General features: G+C 37.6%; 1 protein-coding gene across 2 annotated transcripts in view; it reads left to right on the top strand.

Moving 5' to 3' along the window:
* ZC4H2 (zinc finger C4H2-type containing) overlaps positions 1-24,584 on the top strand; it is a 39,273-nt gene that overhangs the window by 1,054 nt on the left and 13,635 nt on the right. The gene's annotated exons all lie outside the window — the stretch shown is intronic.

Below are 24,584 nucleotides of genomic sequence, written 5' to 3'. Positions count from 1 at the left end.
AAAGGTTTTCCAAGAACCTGGGAGAAAGGCATGGGGGATGTCAAGAAATAAACCTTTGATCATGAGATTTTAACCCTTGGAGTGCCTCAGTGAGATCTTACACATGGTGGTGGTGGTGGTGAAGCACCTTGGTTTCTTCTTCCTCAGGAGGGGTTTCATCTCTCCTTCTGCAGTGGAGTAAAAGGAAAGGAGTGTGCTAGCCCCTTTGACCTACTTTTGCTCATTCCAGCATGACTCCTGTGAACTTCCTATTTTTCCTTTATAGTTAGGAAAATGGAGACTCAGAGAATTTGAGTGACTTTCCCAGAGCCAAACAGCTTGAAAATGGCACACATTTTTAGTCTGCCTGCAAAGGCCCTACTCTTCCCACTATGTCCCATGAAAAGACTGTGAAGGACAGGGTATGTTGCAATTTTATTTTCCACAAAACCATTAAGATAGGATAGAGATAAGAAGTGAAACACCTTGGTGCAGTAGAATGCCAGCTGTCATAATAACAATGCAGCTGGTAAGAAGCTTAGGCCTGCAAGTGGAGAACCTAGATTTATACTCTTAATGGGCTTTAAAGGAACCCCCACCCCATGCTTAGAGGACCAAGTAGGAGCAAGGACTTTCATCCCCAATAAAAATAGACCACTCCAGTGTAGGCTACCTCAGGAACCAGAATTTTTACCCTTACCAGTGGTAATTAGGAGTTTCTACCCCAACCAGCTGAGATAGAATCAGCAGAGGCCTAGAGGGAAGCCTAAACTCCCACTACTAATCAGCAGGAACAAAGAGCCCCTCCCCAACCTGGATGTCAAGAGAGACCCAGTAGAGAAACTGGACTTCTACTGCCCCCCTTGTATCCAGGAGAGTGTCAGAGTAGGGTTGCTAAAACAAAAGATTTAAATAATATTAAGAGTATCCAACTTTTAATAAAAAATCACTCATCATACCAGTTATCAACTTGAATGAAAAAAGAAAATAGACAGATGACAATACTGAGATGACACAGATGTTAGAATTCTCTGACAAGGATTTTAAAACACCCATCATAAAAATACCTCAATGAGCAATTATAACACAATTGAAACCAATTGTAAAATAGAAAATCTCACCAAATAAAAAGTCTTAAAAAGAAATATAAACCATAAAAAAAGGGAAGGGCAAAACCCCACCTAACTGGGACAATGAACACTATTTGGCTGATGGGCACATTTGTAACCCTGACTCAAACCATTGTAACATGAGCATTTGTACCCCATTAATATTTTGAAACAAAATTTTATAGAATAATGAGACTGTTTATTCCCCAATGTAAAAAAACCAAACAAATGAAATTTTTAGAACTGAAAAATATAATAACAACAACAAAAAAACCCCTAAAAACTCAGTAACTCAGTGGATGTAGTCAACAGCAAAGTGGAGAAGACAAGAAAAGGATCAGAGAGTTTAAAAACATAAAACAGAATTCACTATGGGACTAGAACAAAAGCTTTAAATATTCATGCCAACTGATTCTCAGATGGAAAGGAGAAAGAGTGTAGGACTCAAAAAATACTTGAAGGAATAATGACTAAAAACTTCCTAAATTGAGCAAAAGACATATAAACCTTCAGATTCAAGAAGCTTAGCAAATACTAACAGGATCAACACAAAGAAATCAGCTCCAGGACATATTGTAATCAACCTTCTACAAATGAAAGAAAATAAATCTTGAAAGCAGCCAAGGAGAAACAACACCTTACCTGTACCTACAAGGGGAAAAAATTAGACCAATATATTTCTCATTAGAAACTGACAAGGTCTTAGCAGGAAGTGGCACAGCATTTTTCAAGTGCTGAAGGAAAAAAAGCATCAGTGTAGAATTCTGTGTTCAGGGATAATATCCTTCAGCATTGAAGGGATAATCAAGACATTCTCAGATGAAGAAAAATTAAGAGAATTTAGATCCACCCTAAAAAAATGACAAAAGCAAGTTCTTAAAACAGAAAAATGATAAAAGAAGCAAACTTAGAACATTAAGAAGGAAGAAAGAACACAGTAAGCAAAAACATGGGTAAATGCAGTAGACTTTCCTTTTTCTCTTGAGGTTTCTTATGGTTCATGATTGAAACCAAATTTATAGCATTGTCTAATGTGGTCTCAATCTATGTGGCAGGAAATATTTAAGACATTTACATTACAGACAAGGGAGTATAAAAAACATGTACAAGGGATGGAAGGTTTCTATACTTCACTCAAGCAGGTAAAATGATGATGTCAGACCATTAGAGGCTGGGCGTGGTGGCTCGCGCCTGTAATCCTAGCACTCTGGGAGGCCGAGGCAGGTGGATGGCTCAAGGTAAGGAGTTCGAAACCAGCCTGAGCAAGAGCAAGACCCCATCTCTACTATAAATAGAAAGAAATTAATTGGCCAACTAAAATATATGTAGAAAAAATTAGCCGAACACGGTGGCACGTGCCTGTAGTCCCAGCTACTCGGGAGGTTGAGGCAGCAGGATCACTTGAGCCCAGGAGTTTGAGGTTGCTGTGAGCTAGGTTGACGCCATGGCACTCTAGCCTGGGCAACAGAGCAAGACTCTGTCTCAAAAAAAAAAAAAAAAAAAAACAAAAAAACAACCATTTGATAAATTATGTATATAATGTATTACTAAGAGCATACACTAAAAATTTCATACAAATAAATGCACTCAAAAACATTATAAATAATGCTTATTATTTAAAATGAGATTCTAAAACTTGTTCAAGTCACCTACAGGAAGGCAGGGCAAATAAAACAGAAACTAAAAACACAGAACAAACAAAACAAAAATTGAAAAAGCAGACTTAGCCTTAATGTATCAATAAATATGTTAAATATAAACATTAATCAAAATAAAGCAGGAGTGGCTATATTAATATCAAATAAAACAGATTCAGAGCAAAGAAAATCCCCAGGGACAGAGACAGACATTACATAATGAAAAAGGGACAGTCTGTGAAGAAGACATAACAATTCCAAATGTGTATGTTTCAAAAGTGACTTAAACCCCTTCTGACAATTGTATAGTAATATACAAAGGAAAGACCACTTGGTTTAAGAATTTAAAAAGGAGAAATCACTACAAATATATACTTGATGTTCACATATGGACAGGTAAATACATATGGGAGGTGGAAAGAAGGAAGGAGCAAAGGAAGGAGTCAAAAGGAACTAGAAAAAAAACTAACACCTTTGTCAAGCGCCTACTAATTTAAAGGCTCTTGGCTAATTTAATCATTAATCTTCTCACTGGAAATCTGTGGTAGGGATTATTATCCCTATTTTACAGATAAGGACACTGAAGATCTGAGAGATTAGGCAGCCTTTCCATGGTTACGCAGCTAAGAAAGAACGAATATATCCTTCTATTCACATGGTATGTTCATTTGAATGTCATTAATTGCCGTTATAAGTGCTGATTATAAGATTAACCATTATTCATGGTTCTTCAACTGCTCTAATCCTAAATCTCTTAAATTATAAGCAGAATAGCCTATTCTGTCAAAAAAATTATGTTTTCTGGGCTGAAGCAGCAATGATGATGGATGGCATTATCACCTAACAACCTAATTAAGTCAAGCTAAGAGCCTAACACACTCAGACACAGTCTCAGAATTATATACATTCATACCCAGCACTCACACACACCAATGGCAGAATTTTCAGTGGGACAATTCTCAGGAGTGGATTCTTACACCACCACAGTCCATTCCCTGCTTCTGACTCTGACCACATGCCCACCTCTGTCTTTCCTCCCAACCCAATCACACTTCTACATTATGCTCCAAACTTCAGCCTCCAAATCCCACACTAGTCTATTTTGACCATGTATTCCTTGGAATTTTAAGTGGTAATGAAGGAGCATGTGGCTATGTGGAAAAGAAAAGACAAGAGTGGAAGAAAAGAAGGGAGATAGTAAAGAGGGAAAGGAAGGAGAGCAATAATGAGACGGAGAAAATGCGTACAGCTACCATTACATGAACCAGAGCCCTTCACCAGCTCCCCAAGTGCAAAGCAATATTTTGTTAACATGCACATGCCATCCATTCATGCATATTACACACATATATACCTCATTGCACACATATCCATACACAAAGAGCTTTCTTCACTTGAAAAAAATAAAAACTCATTTTGGAAACAGATCCCATGGTGTTAAGTACATCTTCTTAAGCTTTCTGACCTGGGTCTATCATCTCTTTTTTTTCTCTCTACACATTCTTTTGGGTGAACTCCTGTACTCACATGGTTTCAAATGTTACCACCCATGTCTCCAACCTCTACAGCATACCCCCTTCCAAGCTTCAGTCCCATATGTCCCACAGCCTATGGGCTTGTCCCCATGGATTTCTACAGATAATAGCTTTTGGCCAACTCTGACATCTTCATCTCTTCCCAGCACAATCAAGCTCCTCCCCCTAAACCTCTGGTTTAATGCCATAGTTCTTTGCATAGTTACCTCAGGTTGAAACCTGAGGTTTCAACATTGAAAGTCAATGTTGACTACCCTTTCTCTTTTTATTACTCACCTGCAATGACTTAGCAAATTCTGTTTCTACTGTTACCATCTTGCTCAAATTCCTGCCCTGCTCTCCACCTCTGAACTCAATGACCCATTTCAGGCCTTTATCATAAATGACCTGGATATTTTGTAATATTGTATCCATTTCTACCTCTGGAATCACTTCCCTTTTATAGTCTGTCCCCTTTCTTCAATGCCATCCATACTGTAATGAGAACTACCTTCCTAAAGCATGGAGTTATGTTATTCCTCAAACACCTTTACTGAATTCCCATCGCATATAAGTCTTTTACAATTATAGGCAACTACCCATTATTAACTTGTAAAATTTAGTCAGTTACTAGTAGCATTTTCAATTTTTTTAAATAAGAAAATTATCAACATACATTGCATATGAAATGATAGGTATACTTTGAAAATTTTCTTTCAGTTTTGAATCTGTGTATGTGTGTATTGGGTCACAATGTAAAATTCATTTCTCAAGTCATTTCTTACTATGTATCTATTGGACCCACATTTGCCTATCATTATTACCATGGCATTCATGTCCCTCTTCCCCATAAATCTGGCCCAGACTCACCATTCTGAACTTATCTGTTATTCCTTTTCATTCGCCCTATTCTTTAGCCATATAGTTCTTCACTGTTTCATATATTTCCATTTCTCCAGACTTTTCCCTATGCAGATTCTTCATTCTTGAATATATTTCCCTCATTCCAAACTGTTAATCCTACTCAGTTTTCAAGGAAGACCCAGATCAATGCCACTTCTTGTCTAAAACCTTCTCATTCCCCAGTCCAAATGAATCATTCTCCACAGCCCGCCAAACTCTAGAGGGAGATTTATTATAGCACGCAAGTTATTCAGCCTTATAATGCACTTTTGAATTGATATGTGTCTCCTTCCTTCCTTCCTTCATTGAGGTATTGCTGTAGCAGCCCCAACATGCTCTTCTGTCACCTGTCTTGGGAAATACTGACCACATGAGAGAGAATGGAAAGGAATTGGCATTCGGCATTGAGCTATAAGAAAGTCTTCAAAGTGAACTGTTCTAAGAAACCTGTTTTTCTGACAGTAGCTCTGTTCTCAGATGAAGAAATAAATATTAAATGGAAGAACATTTGGCAATGTTCTCACCAGACTGGAATAAGCAGGAAAAGCTGGCTCCTCTTTGTTCATTTAGTGACATTTATTGAGCACCTCTTCTGGGCCATACTCATGGTAGCCCATCACTTAGAATGAATTAGACCTGTACTGAAGGATCTTCCAATCAAGGTCAATAGCTCTGATCTCTCCTCTGAGTTCCAGACTCACGTATCTAACTGCCCACCCTCTGCATGTATCACTGACATCTCAAATGGGCTCTAACAGATTTCTCAATTCTACCTCTACCCCTAAACATTCTCCTTTTCCAGTCTTCCCCATCTCAATAAATGACACACCATTCTGAAATTTGGAAATTATTCTTTATTTCTCTTTCTCTCTCTGTGAACCCTGCCATCCAAATCATTAGTTTAACAGTGGTTGTTAAACTTGACCATGCACGAGGCTCCACCTAAACGTCCATTGAGTCATATTATAGATTGCTGGGCCCCATCCCCAGGGTCTCTGATCCAGTAGATCTGGGGTGGCATCTGAAAATTAGTATCTCTGACAAGTTGCCTAGCAATGCCATCGCTTCTGGTACAGAAGCCATACGTGGAGAACCACGACACTAGTAAGACCTGGAGAGTTGTACCTATACCAATATAATCTGAAATTATCCACTTCTCATCATCCCCTCAACTCATCAACAAGTGCCAGTACCTTTTGATCCATCTCCACTAGAAAGTATCTTTTCACTTGATCACCCCATGCTCAAGGCCTACAGGTATCAGCTGCCCTACCCTGTTTCTTGAGTGAGCATTGGGGCTGAGTAATTTCTCAATCTGGGTGACAGATGAGCCTGCCAAGTTTGTCCCAGGAATGGATGATCCATAGACCTAGAACCTCTCCTTCTCAGCACACTTCCTATTCCACATTAGGCAGAAGGAAATCCTGGGAAAAAAGATATCCATCTGAGTGTTTTTATCTTGGCCCAGGACTCTGTCTAAAGAGGCTGTAGAATCATTATGTGTTATGTTCTTAAAGTCCCCCATAATTCATGTGCTGAAAATCCCCATCATAGTGGTAGTAACAGGACAGGCCTTTGGGGAAGTAATTAAGTCTGGGGGCCTGTGCCCTCATGAATGGATTCATGCCTTATAAAAGCACTTGAGGGAAATAGCATAGGCCTTTTTTTTTTTTTTTTTTTTTTTTTTGTACTTCTGTGCTGCCATACGAGGACACAGTGTTCTTCCCCTCCTGAAAATGAAGCAACAAGGTGCCATATCAGAAGGAAAGACACGGTTCCTCACCAGACACCAAACCTGTTGGCACCTTAATCTTGAGCTTCCCAGCCTCCAGAACTGTGAGAAATAAATATCTGTTTTTCATAAAACCCAGTCTATGGTACTGTGTTATAGAAATACAAACAAACTAACACAGGAGCTGAGGAATACTGGTTCAAAAGTTACATACAACCATGGCCCCAGTGTTGGTGGAAACCCTAAGGAAGTATCCTGGGATTTTTCTGGCATTCAGTGGCCACACCAGCTGTGCATTAGCATCTTGGGAAGATCTTATTAGGAAATTTATTCATGATGGTGCATCTTTAATGACTTGGATGATTTCCTCACTTGTATGACCAAACATTCCACATATTTCATCTCATGAAGTCACCCAACAATTCTATGAAAGCCTACACCCACTCCTACTTCCCAGGTAGAACTTCCAAAGCTTGAAGAGGTTCCACAGTGTGTCGTATTTCACCCTGAAAACTGATGACTGAGCCAGGACAAGAACTTACCCTCCTGGCTTGTCTTCCATGGTTTTAAATCCATCATATGATGAAAGTTCTTGGGTGTGATGGGAAGGTGATCAGGTTCACAACATTGCGTTTTCCATTTCCTGAATTTGTGATCTTGGACAAGTCACTTTACTTTTCTCAACCTCAAATTCTTTATCTGTCAAAAAGAAGCTAGACATACCTGCTTGTATGGTTCTTATAAGGATTAAATTCAGTAGCTTATAGAGTGCCAAGCACAGATGCTGGCACATAGTAGGCACCACAAATATAATAGGTATCATCATTAAATAAAGCTTTTCTTACATAAAGCCTTTCTTAAAAATTTCTTCCCCGTTCCTAACACTGATAGACTCTTCATAAATGTTAACTGAATGAATGAAATCCTTTCCACTCATGGTAATGTCTTTCTTTCTCTGAGGCTACTGAAGAAAGATATAGTCAGTTCCCTGGATTTACCACCTCTTTGCCTTCATTTTTTCTTTTCATTCCAAATGTAACTACTGAGCCCTGCTATGTCCAAAGTAATGAGAGGTATGTGGAAGTTAAAGAGAGAAATATGGTATAGTGCCACTGTCGAGAAACCTCTCATATTTATAATTATCCTGACTTCAAATTGCTTCATGCCTAAGTCTGTACATTTAGAGCACCCAGAGCACCATGGATGTGGGCTTTGTGCTGAGTCTTTTCCAAGTCTGGACCTTAGTTTCTTCATCTCAGAAATAAAGAGGATAGATTTGATGGGTGGCTTTGAAATAATGTTCTTAGGAGCCCTGAGAATTCCAGAAAGGTACATCAATAGCCATTCACGTAGAGTCAGGTAAGGGTTAGATTTGAAGAGAGATTAAGGACTCTGGGAGACGGATTTTCACTTCAACCATAATAGTTATGATTTGTTCTAATTTTTATATTGGATCTCAATTCTTTATTTTATCTGAAGGAAGGGGTCTTCTCATCATTCACGGACAGGAACCAGCACACTGCTGGATAAATGGTAATTTTTTTTTATCAGTTTGATCAAAGTTGTAGAGAGGGAAGCTAGTATGTGTGTGTATCTAAGCAGTGGCTGGCATGATGCTCTATGTGTAGATTAGAGAAAGGAAAAATCTTTTATTTAGATTTGATATTAGCTGACACTACTCAGTTGCTGGACAGAGTATGGGAGGCTGGGCATTAGAAACTAAGCCTGAAGAGCATAGTGAAGGCAATCATCCTCAAGGGTAATAAGCCCTCACTTATTTTTTTTTCACCATTAAGCTCCTTCTTATTCCTACTGGCTACTTTAAGCAACTAAGTCATTAAAAATCCATTCCCTCTACACAAGCCTTTTGACAGGCCATTTATTTTTCTGGGAAAACATGGGCATGCTTTGAATGTGTTTTCAGCAGGAGTTGTGGATTTAGATTTAATTCTGGATGCAGTAAGAAGCCATTGAAGGATATTTATTGAGTTGTGATTTATCAATACATAGTACAATTAAATAATTTTTAATACATTTACAAAGTTGAACAACCATACCATGAACTATTGTAGAACATTTCCATCATCCCCAAATCAGCTCCTATGCCCAGTTTCTGTCAATCTCTGTTCCCACCCACATCCCCAGTCAACCAGCAGTATACTTCCTATCTCTATAGATTTGCCTTTTCTAGACTTAGCATATGAATGGAGTTATACAAATATGTTCTTTTGGGTCTGCCTTCTGTCACTTAGCACATCGTTTTGTTGATTCTTTCGCATGTATCAGTATTTCATTTCTTTTTATTGACAAATGATATCCCATTGCATGGATATATCACATTTTAGTTGTTCACTCTCCACTGTTCACTATCTATTAAAATGATGAACATTTTAATTGTTTCCACCTTTTCAACTCTTATGAATAATGCTGCTCTGAACACTTGCATTAAAATCTTTGTGTGGAAATATGTTTTCATCTCTCCTTCTTAGATTCCTAGCAATGAATTTTTTTTCATATGATAAATATATGCATAATTTTTAAAGATACTTAAAAGTGGTTTTCCAAGGTGATTGTCCCAATCTCCATTCCCCAAAGCAGTGTATGAGAGGGTTCCAGTTTCTCTTCATCTTCAACATTACTTGTCATTGTCTGTCTAAAAAGGACATTATAGCCATTCCTAGAGCTGTGAAGAGGTATCTAATATGGTTTTAACTTCCATTTTCTTAATGACTAAACAGTTGAGCATGTCTTCATGGATTTATTTGCCACCCATATATCCTTTCCAGTGAAGTGGCTGTTGAAATCTTTTGCCCATTTTTCAATTGAGTTTTTGGGGTTTTGGTGTTATTTTTGGTTTACTGATTGTGAATTTTCAGTGTTCTTTATATTTTCTGGAAACAAATACTTTATCAGGCATTTGGTTTACAAAGATGTTCTCCCTGTCTGGGACTTGTCTTTTCATTCTCTCAACAGTGTCTTTTGAATTGCTGAAATTTTTAATGTTGATGAAGAAATCCAATTCATTAGTATTTTCTTTTATGCATTTTGACTTGTGTCATGTAACAAATCTTTTCCTAAGCTATAGTCACAAAGATTTTCACCTATGTTTTCTTTCAGAATTTTATTTTAGCTTTCACATTTTGGTCTATGATACAATTTCACTTGATTTTTGTATATAGTACAACGTATTTTTTTTAGCTTTCATATTTTGGTCTATGATTCAATTTCACTTGATTTTTGTATATAGTGCAACGTATATGTTGAAAAAAATTATTTTTGCATATAGGTGTTTAGGTTTTTTAAGACCATTTGTTTGCAAGACTATCCTTTCTCCCCAGCTTTGCCTTTGCATGTTTGTCAAAAATCAGTTGTCCATATCTTTGTGGGTTTATTTGTGAATTCCCTATGCTTCATTGATTTACTTGTCTATCTTTATGCCAATACTTTGCTGTTTTGATTACTGTACCTCTATAATAATTCTAGAAATCAGGTCATGTAAGTTCTCCTACTTTGTTATTTTTCTTCAGAGTTAATTTTGGCTGTTCTGGGCCCTTTGAATTTCTATACAGTTTTTAGATTTTACTTATCAATTTCTACAAAAGAATCATGCTGGGATTTTAATAAGATTGCATCAGATCTGTAGATTAATTTCTTGGGTATTACCAGTGTGAAATCAAAATGTCCTATTTATATTTCAGGAACTAAGCCAAGATACTATATTGTATTTTTATGGTTCCATTTTATCTCTTTGACTTATTAACTTTAACTCTATTTTGTTAGTTTAGTGGTTGCCTTAGGGTTTATAAAATACATCTTAAATAATCACAATCTACAGCTCATATTACTGCAGATATAGCATCAGAAACTTGCAACATTATATTTTTATTCTCTCTTTCTGGCCTGTATGATCATTCATTCCTAAAGTGTTTTCTTTTCCCCCTTCTTCTTGGTCTCCAACAGGTATAATGTTGCTTATCATCATGGAAATACAAATCAAATTTGTTTTATTTTATTTCACTCTGGTTACAAAACTTAACTTGAGATCTACCCTCTGTTACCATATCTTGAATACTGTGAATAATGCTGCAACGAACATGGGAGTGCAGATATGTCATTGAGATCCTAATTTCAATTCTTTTGGATAAATATCCAGAAGTGGGATTGTAAGATCATATAGTATTTGTATTTTTTTTGAGAAATATTCATACATCCACTGATCCAATAAATTCAAGCACAATATATAAGGGTTCCAATTTCTTGTCATTTTTGCCAACAGTTGTTGTTTGTTTGTTTTGATAATAGCTATTCTAACAGGTGTGAGGTAATATTTCATTGCAGTTTTGATTTGTATTTCCATGATGATAAGCAACATTATACCTGTTGGCCATCTTTATGTTCTTTGGATAAATGTTTATTTAACTTTTTTGCTTATTTTTATGTTGCGTCATTAGTTTTTTTCTATTCAGTATATTTTGGAAATTAACCTCTTATCAGATATATGGTTTGCAAATATTTCACCCTTTATGGATGTTGCCATTTTATGCTGTTGTTTCTTTTGCTGTATGGAGACAGTTTAGTTTGATATAATTCCACTTGTCCATTTTTGCTTTTTGTTACCTGTGCTTTTGATGTCATATCCATTAAATTATTGTCAAGACCAAACTCATACAGCTTTCTTCCATGTTTTATTCTAGGAGTTTTATAGTTTCAGGTCTTATGTTAAGTATTTAAAAATTTTGAGCTGATTTCTGTGTATGGTGTAATATAATGGTCCAATTTTATTGATTTGCATGTGGATATACAATTTTTCTCACAGCATTTAATGAAGATTTATCCTTTCTTGTATTGTGTGTTCTTGTCACCTTTGTTGGAGATAACTTGACTATATATGGGTGTATTTATTTCTGGGCTCTCTATTTTTTTCCATAATCTATATGTCTTTTTTTTTTTTTTTGAGACAGAGTCTCGCTTTGTTGCCCAGGCTAGAGTGAGTGCCATGGCGTCGGCCTAGCTCACAGCAACCTCAAACTCCTGGCTCAAGCAATCCTCCTGCCTCAGCCTCCCAAGTAGCTGGGACTACAGGCATTCGCCACCATGCCTGGCTAATTTTTTGCATATATATTAGTTGGCCAATTAATTTCTTTCTATTTATAGTAGAGACGGGGTCTCGCTCTTGCTCAGGCTGGTTTCGAACTCCTGACCTCGAGCAATCCGCCCGCCTCGGCCTCCCAGAGAGCTAGGATTATAGGCGTGAGCCACCGCGCCCAGCCTTATATGTCTTTTTTTATGCCAGTATAATACTATTTTAATTACTGTATCTTTGATAATATATTATGAAATCAGGGACTGTGGTGCCTGTAGCTTTGTTCTTTCTCAAGATTGTTCTGGCTATTTGGTGTTTTTTGCAGTAAATGGAATTTTAGAATTTTTTTCTATTTCTGTAAAAAATGCCATTGGGATTTTTATAAAGATTGCATTGAATCTATAGATTGTTTTCCGTAGTAAAGTCTTCCAGTCCAAAACACAGGGTGTTTTTCCATTTGTTTGCATCTTCTTTAATTTATTTAATCAATTTGTTATAGTTAAGTTTATTTCTAAGTATTTTGGGGGGGGTATTGTAAGTGGATTGTTTTTGAATTTCCTATTCAGATAATTTGTTTTTAGTGTATAGAAACACATCTGGTTATGTATGTTAATTTTTTTTTTGAGACAGAGTCTCACTCTGTTGCCCAGGCTAAAGTACCATGGCATCAGCCTAGCTCACAGCAACCTCAAACTCATGGGCTCAAGTGATCCTCCTGCCTCATCCTCCCAAGTAGCTGGGACTACAGGCATGCACCACCATGCCCGGATAATATATATATATATATATATATATAATTTTTTTTAGTTGGCCAATTAATTTATTTCTATTTTTAGTAGAGACAGGGTCTTGCTCTTGCTTAGGCTGGTTTCTAACTCCTGACCTTGAGCAATCCACCTGCCTCAGCCTCCTGTATGTTAATTTTGTATCTTTTAACTTTATTGAATTTGTTTATTAATTCTAACAGTCTTTTTGTGGAGTTTTTGGGTATTCTACATATAAAATCATGTCACCTATAAACAGAGATACTATTATTAACACCTCTTCTTTTCCAGTTTAGGTGCCTTTCATTTCATTTTCTTATCTAATTGCTCTGGCTAGTAGTTTTAGTACTATGTTAAATAGAAGTGACAATAGTGAACATCCTTGCCTTGTTCCTGAGCTTTCAGTGTTTTACCATTAAGTATGAAGTTAGCTGTGGTCTTTTCATATATGGTTTTTATTATGTTCAAGTAAATTCCTTCCATTCCTAGTTGTAAAGAGTTTTTTTTTTTTTTTTAATAACTAAAGGGTGTTGAATTTTGTCAAAGCTTTTCCTGCATCTATTGAGATGATCATGTCACTGTTATCCTTCATTCTGTTAATGTGGTGTATCACATTAATTGATTTTTGAATGTTGACTCATCCTCACATCCCAGAGATAAAGCTCATTGGTCATAGTGTATGATACTTTTAATGTGTTGTTAAATCAATTTGTTCACCTTTGTTAAATCAATTTGTTCACCTTTTTTTTTTTTTTTTCTTGAGACAGAGTCTCGCTCTGTGGCCTGGGCTAGAGTGCAGTGGCATCAGTCTAGTTCACAGCAACCAAAACTCCTGGGCTCAAGCAATCCTCCTGCCTCAGCCTCTTAAGTAGCTGGGACAACAGGTGTGCACCACCACGCCCAGCTAATTTTTTCTAATTTTCTTGTTTTTAGTTGGCTGGCTAATTTTTTTTCTATTTTTAGTAGAGACAGGGTCTCACTTTTTCTCAGACTGGTCTTGAACTGCTGACCTCAAGCGATCCTCCCACCTCAGCCTCCCAGAGTGCTAAGATTACAGACATGAGCTACCCCACCCAGCTGAAAATTTTTATATGTATATTCATCAAGAATATTTTCCTCTAGTTTTCTTTTCTTGTGGTATCTTCATCTGGCTCTGTTATTAGCATAATTCTAGTCTCATAAAATCAATTTGGAAGTATTCTCTCCTCTTTAGTTTATTGGAAGAGTTTGGAAATGAGCAGGATTAATTCTTTAAAAGTTTGTTACAAGTCACCAATGAAGCTATCTAGTCCTCAGCTTTTCTTTGCTGAGAGGCTGTTGATTACTGATTTAAGTCTTTAAATCTTTGTTAGAATTCACCAGTGAAGCCATCTATTCCTGGGCTTTGCTTTATCCAGAGGTTTTTGATTACTGATTTATAAGTATGTTCAGATATTTTCTTTCTTTTTAATTTTTTTTTAATTTCAGCATATTATGGGGATACAAATGTTTAGGTTACATATATTGCCTTTGCCCCACCTGAATCACAGCTTCAAGCATGTTCATCCCACAGACGGTAGGCACTGCACCCATTAGGTATGAATATACACATCCTCTCTTCCCATCAGCCCGACACCCAGCGAATGTTATTCCTATATGTGCACTTAAGTGTTCATCAATTAATACCAATTTGATGGTGAGTACATGTGGTGCTTGTTTTTCCATTCTTGAGATACTTCACTTAGAAGAATGGGCTCCAACTCCAACCAGGAAAGAGGTGCTAGATCACTATTGTGTTTTGTGGCTGACTAGAATTCCATGGTATACATATACCTCATTTTCTAATCCACTCATGTTTTGATGAGCACTTAGGTTGTTTCCACATCTTTGCAATTGTTAATTCTGCTGCTATAAACATTCTAGTGCAGATGTCTTTTTTATAGAATGTCATTTTTACCATTGGGTAGATTCCCAGTAATGGGATTGCTGGATCAAATGGTAGTTCTATTTGTAGCGCTTTAAGGTATCTCCATATTGCTTTCCACAGAGGTTGTAGTATTTTGTAGTCCCACCAGCAGTCTATGAGTGTTCTTATCTCTCCACATCTACACCAACATTTCTAGTTTGGAGACTTTGATAAAGGCCATTCTCACTGGAGATAAGTGATATCTCACTGTGGTTCTGATTTGCATTTCCCTGATGATTAGAAGTGTTGAGCATTTTTTCATATGTTTGTTGGCCATGAGCCTGTCTTCCTTTGAAAAATTTCTCTTCATGTCCTTTGCCCACTTTTTGATAGGGTTGTTTAATTTTTTCCTTGCTAACTTTTCTGAGTTCTATATAGATTCTACTTATGAGCCCTTTATCAGATGTGTAATATGTGAATAATTTCTCCCATTGTGTAGGTTGTGTGTTTGCTCTTGTAATAGTTTCCTTGGCTGTGCAGAAGCCTTTTAATTAGATCGGGTCCCATTTATTTATTTTTGTTATTGCTGTGATTGCCTTTGGGGTCATCTTCATAAATTCTTTGCATAGGCCAATTTCTATAAGAGTTTTTTCCAGAATTTTATTCTATAAATCTTATAGTTTCATGCCTTAGATTTAAGTCTGTTATCCACTGTGATTTGATTTTTATCAGGGGTGAAATGTGTAGATCCTGTTTCAGTCTTCTACATGTGGCTATTCAATTTTCCCAGCAACATTTACTGAACAAGGATCATTTTTTCCAGTGTATGTTTCTGTCTGCTTTGTCAAAGGTTAGATGGCTATGTGAAGATTTTATATCTATGTTCCCAGTTCTGTTCCATTGGTCTATGTCTCTGTTCTTGTGCCAATAACATGCTGTTTTAGTTACTATAGACTTGTAGTATAGCTTAAAGTCTAATAAATTGATGCCACCCAATTTGTTATTTTTGCTTAAGATTGCTTTTGCTATATGGGGTCTTATCTGGTTCCATATGAAACGTAGAATTGTTTTTTTCCTAGATCTGTGAAAAATGATGTTGGTATTTTAATGGGGATTGCATTGACACTGCAGATCACTTAGGCAGTATAGACATTTTAACAATGTTGATTCTGCCAACCCATGAGCATGATATGGTTTTTCACATGTTTATGTCCTCTGCTATTTCCTCCTTCAGTGTTTCATAGTTCTCCCTGTAGAAGTCTTTTACCCCATTAGTTAAATATATTCCTAAGCATTTCATTTTCTTTGTTGCTATTGTGAAGGGTGTTGAGTCTTTTATTTGGTTCTCAGTTTGACTGTTGTTGGTGTATAGGAATGCTACTGATTTATGTACATTAATTTTGTAACCTGAGACTTTGCTCAATTTGTTTATCAATTCCAGTAGTTTGTTGGCAGAATCTTTGGTGTTTTCTAGATATAAGATGATATGGTCAGCAAAGAGCAGTAGTTTGACCTCTTCTTCCCCCATTTGGATGCCCTTGATTTCCTTCTCTTGTCTTATTGCTCAGGCTAAGACTTCCAGTACTAAGGTGAATAGAAGCAGTGATAGAGGTCAACTTTGTCTGGTTCCAGTCTAGGGGTGAATACATTCAATTTTTCTGCATTCAGTATGATGTTGGCTATGGGCTTTTCATATATGGCTTATATCATTTTGACGTAAGTCCTATCTAAGCCTATTTTGTTAAGTGTTCCTATCATAAAAAGGGTGTTGAATTTTGTCAAATGCTTTTTCTTGATCCTATTGAGAGGATCATATTGTCTTCATTTTTGCTTCTATTTATGTGGTGAATTACATTAAGAGACATGTCTATGTTGAACCATCCCTACATCTCTGGAATGAAGCCCACTTGGTCATAATGGATTATTATTTTTTTTTTTGATAAGGACATGAATTCCGTTTGCTAGGATTTTGTTGAGATTTCTGCATCTATATTCATAATATATTTTGGTCTATAGTTTTCTTTTTTTGTTGCATACTTTCCTAATCTTGTTATGAGGGTGATGTTGGCTTCATAAAATATGTTGGGGAGGATTCCTTCCTTCTTGGTGTTGTGCAATAATTTCTGCAGGGTAAGTACCAGTCTTCATTGTTGGTTGGTGAAATTTGGGTGTGAAACCATCTTGTCCAAGACTTTTTTTTTTAGGAAGATGTTTTATTGCTGCTTCAATTTCAGTACTTGATTTTGGTCTATTCAGAAATTCTAGTTCTTCCTGATTGAGCCTGAGGAAGCTGTGTGTTTCTAAGAATTTGTCCATTTCCTCCTCATTTTCCAGTTTATGGTCATAGAGTTTTTTATAGTATTCATAGATGATATTTTGTATTTTTGTGGTATCAGTTGTAATATTTTTTTATTCCTGGTGGAGCTCATTGGCGTCCTTTATTTTCTGCTTCTCCTTAATTCAGCCAGAAGTGTGTTAATGTTTTTTAATTTTTTCAAAGAACCAACTTTTATTTTATTAATCTTCTGTATAGTTTTTTTAGCGTATTATGGGGGTACAAGTGTTAAAGTTACTTAATTGCCTATGCCCCCCTCCTCCCTTGAGTAAGAGCTTCAAGCATGTCCATCCCCCAAACGTTGCACATCTTACTCGTTGTGGTTGTTATTATCAATTTTAGTTAGTTCTGCTCTAGTCTTTGTTATTTCTTTTCTTCTGCTGGGTTTGGAATCAGTTTGCTCATCCTTTTACAGTTCTTTGAAATGATTGATTAGATTGTTTATTTGTAACCTTTCTGTCTTTTGGATGTAGGCATTTATGGATATAAATATTCCTCTCAGGACTGCTTTACCTGTGTCCCACAGATTTTGATATCTTGTGTCTTTACCATTTAGTTTAAAGACTCTTGATTTCAATCTTGATTTCCTCCTTAACACAATAATCGTTCAGTAGAAGGTTGCTTAGTTTCCATGACTTCGTGTAGAAATGAGAGTTTCTGTTGGAGTTGATTTCTAAATTTATTCCACTGGGGTCTAAGAAGATTCATTATATAATTTGTGGGGTTTTTTTTGTTTGTTTGTTTGTTTGTTTGGTTGGTTGGTTTTCTTTGCCTTCATTGAGACATGCTCTGTGGCCTAGGCTATGGTCAATCTTAGAAAATGTCCCATGAGCTGATGAGAAAAATGTATATTCAGTGGCTTTTGGATAGAATGTTCTATAAATGTCACTTAGATCCATTTGTTCTAGAAATCTGTAAGTACATTACTTCTTTACTTATTTTCTGTTTGGAGGATCTGTTCTGCTCTGTCAGAGGGTTGTTGAATTCCCTGGCTATTATAGTGTTGCTGTTTATCATTTTGTTTAGATCAAGTATGCTTTACTTTATGAATTTGGGTACACCTGAGTTAGGTGCATAAATATTTAGAATTGCTTTGTCTTCTTGTTGAATTGTACCCTTCACCATTATATAGTGACCATCTTTGTCTTTCATTACTGTTGTTGATTTGAAGGCTAAGCCATCTGAAATCAAAACTGTCACACCAACTTTCTTTTGGTTTCTGTTTGCTTGAAATATTGTTTTCCATCCCTTCACCTTGAGTTTGAATGCATTGTTGTGGGTTAGATGTGTTTCCTGAAGGCAGAAGATACTTGGCTTGTGTATATTTACCCATTAGGCCATCTCACATCTCTTTTGAGGGCAGTTAAAGCCATTCACATTTATTGAGAAAATTGATAAGTGGGGAAGATTTCTGTTCATCCTGTTGAGTTGAACTTTGTTGCTTGGTTTTCTCTTGTGAGCCTTTATGGTATCTGGCCTTTGACCTTCAGCTTTTGGATGATTTTACTTTGGTGAGTGTTTACTGTGCTGATCCATGTGTTACACTGTTTTGAGTACTTCCTAGAGGGCAGGTCTTCCTTGATGAATTCCCTTCATCTTTCCTTGTCAGAGAAGGTCTTTATTTCTCCTTCATATACAAAACTTAGTTTTGTAGAGTACAAGATTCTAGGCTGAGCATTATTCTGTTTGAGAAGAGTGAGAATGGGGCCCCAGTCTCTTTTTGCTTGTAAGGTCTCAGTTGAGAAGTCTGCTGTTATTGTGATGGATTTTCATTTGTAGGTTATATGCTTCTTTCACCTTATAGCTTGTAGGAGGGCCTCTTTGGTGGTTATGTGTTCAGTCTGATGACTGTGCATCATGGTGTCTTCCTATTTGCAATGAATCTCCCAGGAGTCCTTGAAGCTTCTTGTAGCTGGATATCTGTATTTTTAGCAAGGCCTGGGAAAATTTCCTCCATTATATCCCCAAATAGCTTATGAAACCCTTGTGTATTTTATTCCTCACCTTCAAGGATCCCTATGATTCTTATGTTAGGCCTCTTCACATGAGTTCAAAAAGAAATAAGAGAAAAGAGCAAAGCGTGTAAGAAATGTGGATTGTCACATAATCCACATTTCTTATACGCTTTGCTCTTTTCTGTTATTTCTCTGTCTCTGTGACTTATTTAATTGAAAGGTGTTATCTTCAATCCCTGAGATTCTTTCTTCTGTTTGATGTACCCTGTTCTTGAGGCTTTCCACTGTGTTTTATAATTCCTTGAATAAATTCTTCACTTCCAGGAGTTCAGTTTGATTTTTCATTAATATTTCAATTTGTTTAGTGAATTTTTCTTCAAAGTCCTGGATTTTTTTTGTGTGTGTGTGGTTTCTTTGTGTTGGTTATCCATGTTTTCTTGCATATTATTGAGTTTTCTTACAATCCATGTTTGAACTTCCTCTTTCATGTTAGTGTTCTTAATTTGGTTGCTGTCCATTGCTAGAGAGCTGGTGTTCCCCTTTGGAGATTTACTTTCCAGTTCACTCTTTATACTTCCAGAGTTCTTTCATTGTTTCCTTCCCATCTGTATCAGTTGTATCTTTAGATTTTCATTTGGATAATGACACTCCCTGTTTAGTCTCTGAGCCATTAGGTGGTGTTTCTGGGTGAGATTTGACCACATCTTGTATGATAAGTCAGTAGATGACGTAAAAGTGTGTGCAAATTGACCTCCCTGTCAGTAGATGACATTTGTTGGGAGGAGAAGACTAAAGTGTTGTTTTTGGGTCCTGTAACCAGGTCTTGTTCCTCTGAAGAGGCACTCTAGTCCCTCAGGTGGTGGGTGGGGCCCTGGGACTTCTAGATATATCCTTATTCTCTACCTCGGCAGGGGAAGGTGGGAAACTGAGGCTGAGAGGAGCTGGGTTGGGTGAGCCTGCCCTCAGCCTCCACAAATGCTGTTAGCAGGTGTCAAAGGTCTGCTCTATGCTTCTGGGCAAAGCTTCCAGGGAGGGGCTGCAATGGACCTACTCAGCCAGAATGTCTGCATGTGGGGGTGGGTCTGTCTCAGACATGCAGACTGGAGCATGCCTTGCTCCTTTCCACCCTCCCCTATTCCTCAGTTTCTCTCGGGCCTCTGCCAGCAGACAGGACCTCAAGCAAGTGGATCTCCTCTGCCTGTGATCTAGGCCAGGAGGTTCACTCCCCATGATCGCAGCCTGAGCTGGGAGCTCTGCCTCCCATGGGAGGAGGATTGCCCCTCAAGCACAATGATCTGCCACTGAAGGCACCCATACCTTAATACAGTAGTTCACAAATATCCCTTTTGTGCCTCCAGCCAATGCGATCGAGATCTGAGTGTACGGGATTTGGTCTGCAGGCCTGTCCCCCAGGCCCGGAGATCAATCCCTGACCCTGCCAGTGAGATGAGTGCTGGTCTCAAGTTACCCACGGGGTACCCAAGCTGGATCAATGTCTCTCTATCTTAGGATTTGCCCCACTCTACTGAAGTCACTAGGCAAGCAGCACCTGGGAGGGCTGTTGGGTAGGGAGCTCACAGTCTGAGTACCCCCCAGTCCACTGTAGGGCCCCAAATGGAAAGGTCCCATGCCCTGCAGATGCCTCTGGGTGGTGGCTGAATTGTCTCTCTTGGCAGCCATGGGTAGAGAAGGGGAAGGGGAGAATGAAGCTATAAGGTACCTGTCAATCAGGTGGGGTCTGCATTGTGGGAGGTGCCCCAATGAAGTTGGGAGCCTGGTGCCCTGTCAACAAGAGGCTGAACACTCACTGGCAGCAGCCATCTCTGGACTGATGTTAGCAGGTCTCTCCAACCACTCAGGAGCCCACCAGCAGTCCAAGATGCAAAGGAGGGGAAATTTAACCACTCCACATAACCTTGTTGCTGGTCTTCAAGCTTCTTGGGGTCCTTTCTCCTTCCTGTTCTCCTCTGCAATTTCTTCCCATGGAGTTTCCTATAGTTTCAGACACCCATCCTTCTGACCTTTATCCTATCTATGTTGGTATGCCTGTTTTTTTTTTTTCACCTTCTTTTAAAATCTATCTTTCTTGCAGAGACACTCTGGTTGGCAGTTTTTCTCATCCACTATCTTGCCCCTGAGGTCGATTTTTTGTTTTTTTTGATGATTACATTTAGTAGGTTATGTGTTTCTAGAAATTTATCCATTTGTTATGTTATTTAGTTACTATATAAATGTTCATAGCACTATCTTATGATCCTTTTTATTTCTTTGGCATCAGTTGTTATGTCCTCCTTAATTTCTGATTTTGGTTAATTGAGTCTTTTCTCTTTAGTTTAGCTAAAGGTTTGTTAACTTTCTGTATTTTGTTCAAAAAAGCCAAGTCTTACTTTATTATATTTTAAAAAATATTGTTTTCACATTTTCTGTTTGGTTTATTTCTGCCCTATTTTTCATTATTTCCTTCTCTTTGATAACCTTGAATTTACTTTGTTCTTCTTTTTCTAATTCATTGAGATGTAAATTTAGGCTGTTTATTTGGTATCTGTTTTCTTTTTTAGTGTTGACATTTACTGCTGTAAGCTTCCCCTCTTAGTATTGCTTTTTTTGTATCTCATAAGTTTGAGCATGTTCTGTTTTCAATTTCATTTGCCTCAAGATATTTTCTAATTTTCCTCTTGATTTCTTCATTAACCCATTGATTTTTCAAAAGCATATGTTCAATTTCCACATATTTGTGAATTTTACAGTTTCTCTGTTTGTTTTTTTCTTTCATCTAAAACTTCATCTAAAACTTTCATCTAAAACTTCCCCTTCCTTTTTTTTTTTTTTGAGTCAGAGTCTCACTTTGTTGCCCCCACCTATACTGCCATGGCATCAGCCTAGCTCACAGCAACCTCAAACTTCTGGGCTCAAGCAATCCTCCTGCCTCAGCCTCCCGAGTAGCTGGAACTACAGGCATGCACCACCATGCCCGGCTAATTTTTTATATATGTACTTTTAGTTGTCCAGCTAATTTCTTTCTGTTTTCTTTTTAGTAGAGATGGGATCTTTCTCTTGCTCAGGCTGGTCTTGAACTAAAACTTATCCTTCTTACTGAGACTCTCCAGCAGCTGGTGTCTCTGATTGATCATCTTGCCTGTTCTGAGACTCCAGTTCAGGCCTGAGGTGTGCGATGGTCCCAGGTTGGATAAGACAGAGCCTCAAGGATATCCTTTGTCTTTCCCTTCTATCATCCCCAGTCTGTCAGTTGTGTTCTCTGGCTTGTACCCTCGTGGTTGCCAGATAATTGTATGTTTCCAGGAGTCGTGTTCAAATACCAGAATCACGCTTCTACTCTTCTCTCTACTAGTAGCCAGGTGGCCTTGGGCAACTTATTGTGCTTCAGTGTCTCCATTTGGGGTTAAGGCACCATCTAGTGCTGAAAAGGAGGCAGCGGCAACAAAAAATACTAAAGGGAGTTCTTCAATAGGCCAGGCATGGTGGCTAGGATTACACCTGTAATCCTAGCACTCTGGGAGGCCGAGGCAGGAGGATCACTTGAGCTCAGGAGTTCAAGACTAGCCTGAGCAACAGTGAGACCCTATCTTTCTGCATTATAGAGGATAACAGGATGGCCCTCAATACAGCCAATGCTGAGAGTACTGTCGGGTCCCAAGCTCTTGGTCTGGGCCTCAGATTCCCAGATAAAGCAACATGGAGTCACAGTTTCCACATGTCTGATGCTGAGGAAACTCTTATGTCTCATACATTGATATCCACCTTGCAACCTGACCAGACCCTAAAGACACTATTTTTTCATATATTTTGTCTGTTTTTGTTTTTAGTTATTTCACCTGGGAGGGTAAATCTGGTCCCTATTACCCTATCTTGTCTAGAAGTGACAGTCAAGTTTATTCCCAAATATGGTTTTAAAAGCTCATATTTCATTTAAGACATATATATTTTACATTTAAAATCTAAAGTCACAATTTATCTTAGAAATCATTGCTGTTTTAATAATGCTTAAAAGCCATGATTGCTGTTGGCCAGGGCACAATTGTGATGTTGTTGTCAATACCTGAGTACATGTGAACTTTGCCATGACTATTAATATTGTCTCCCTTAAATCAGTTACATGCATGGTTGCTATTTTATGTGTTGAGTTTAATTGCCATTTAAAATTTCTTTGAGATTTCACCATGATTCACCACTGAAATGAAAAGTTATTTTTTATGAGAAAACACTCAGACCAGACCAGAACAGTCTCATAAAAATAATGTCTTTAACAAGTCTACAAGATCTCTTTCAGTATGTATAAATGGACATTGTAAATTATAAGAAAACATTTTGTGATAATATAATTGGCAGCATTTTTTCTTAGCAGTACACAAAATAATGTATACCTTACATTCAATGGCATCTTAGGTTCAGTTAAATAAAATAAGTGATTATTCAGGATATTGATGAAGCGAATCCAACATAGTCCTAAAATATTAGTGGTTAAAACAAGACAGAAGTTCTTTCTTCCTCACATTATCAGTCTGGGACCAAGGTATCCGTGGTTTGCTTTGTTGCTTAGTGTTGGGGACCCAGGCTATTTTTTATATTGTTACTTCACCATGTATAGGGTGTTGCCCTCACCTATATGGTTCAAGATTTCCCACTGTTGTACACATTTTATCCAGTGGGAAGAGAGCAAAGGGAATGGTTCTGCCCTTTAAAGTCACAACCCAGAAGTTGCACACATTATTTCTGCTCCCATGCAATTGACCAGAAAGTTATCACACAGTCACAAATAGCTAAGAAGGAGGTTGGAAAATATAGTTATTAATCCAGATATCCATATGCCCAGATGAAAATCAGAGATTACCTTACTATGCAAAGAAGGGAGAATGAATTTGAAGGGATAGGGAGACTTTGTGTTGTTTAAGAGGGAAATGAGATCAGCTCAGTGTGCATTCTGCTACAGGTTTCCAATTGGGTACAACCCCCAATGCCTTCTCATTGTTTCAGCATTCTGGATGCAAACACAGATATGGAAGTCCTTATATACTGCTGGTAGGCATGAGAACTGGTATAGCCATCCTGCTGAGCAAATTGATACTGCTTAGTCTAAATAAGAATATACATTACCTGTGCCCCTGAAATGCCATTCCTGGGACATACCCCCCCTCCAAATTACTGAGAAAGGTATAAGGATATTATTCATATAAGTGTTGTTTTGGAGGTGGGAAGATGGAAACAAAATGGGAGTCTATCTATGGAAGAGTTGACAGATAAAATGTGCTCAATGGCCATATGTAGAAGCAGGGAATCCTGGGTCTTAACTCAGAATACTGTGTGAAAACTATATTATAGAAATAGATCTATACTACAATTTAAGTGTGTATACACATACACATACACACACACACACACACACACACACACACACACACACATATATATATATATATATATATATAAAATCATGTGCTTCATAACAATGTTTTGGTCAATGGTGGACTGCATATGTGACAGTAGTCCTATAAGATTACAATGCAGCTGAAAAATTCCTATTGCCTAGTGATGTATTCATTGTAATGTTTTAATGTAGTTCATTACTCATGTGCTTGTGGTAATGCTGGTGTACAAAAACCTACTGCACTGCCAGTCATGTAAAAGTATAGCACATATAATTATGTATAGTACATATTTGATGATGATAAT

The sequence above is a fragment of the Microcebus murinus genome, chromosome X, assembly GCF_040939455.1.
Source record: "Microcebus murinus isolate Inina chromosome X, M.murinus_Inina_mat1.0, whole genome shotgun sequence".
NCBI lineage: Eukaryota > Metazoa > Chordata > Mammalia > Primates > Cheirogaleidae > Microcebus > Microcebus murinus.
The sequence above is the reverse complement of the archived record's forward strand: the minus strand, read 5'-3'. Positions and strand labels throughout refer to the sequence as shown.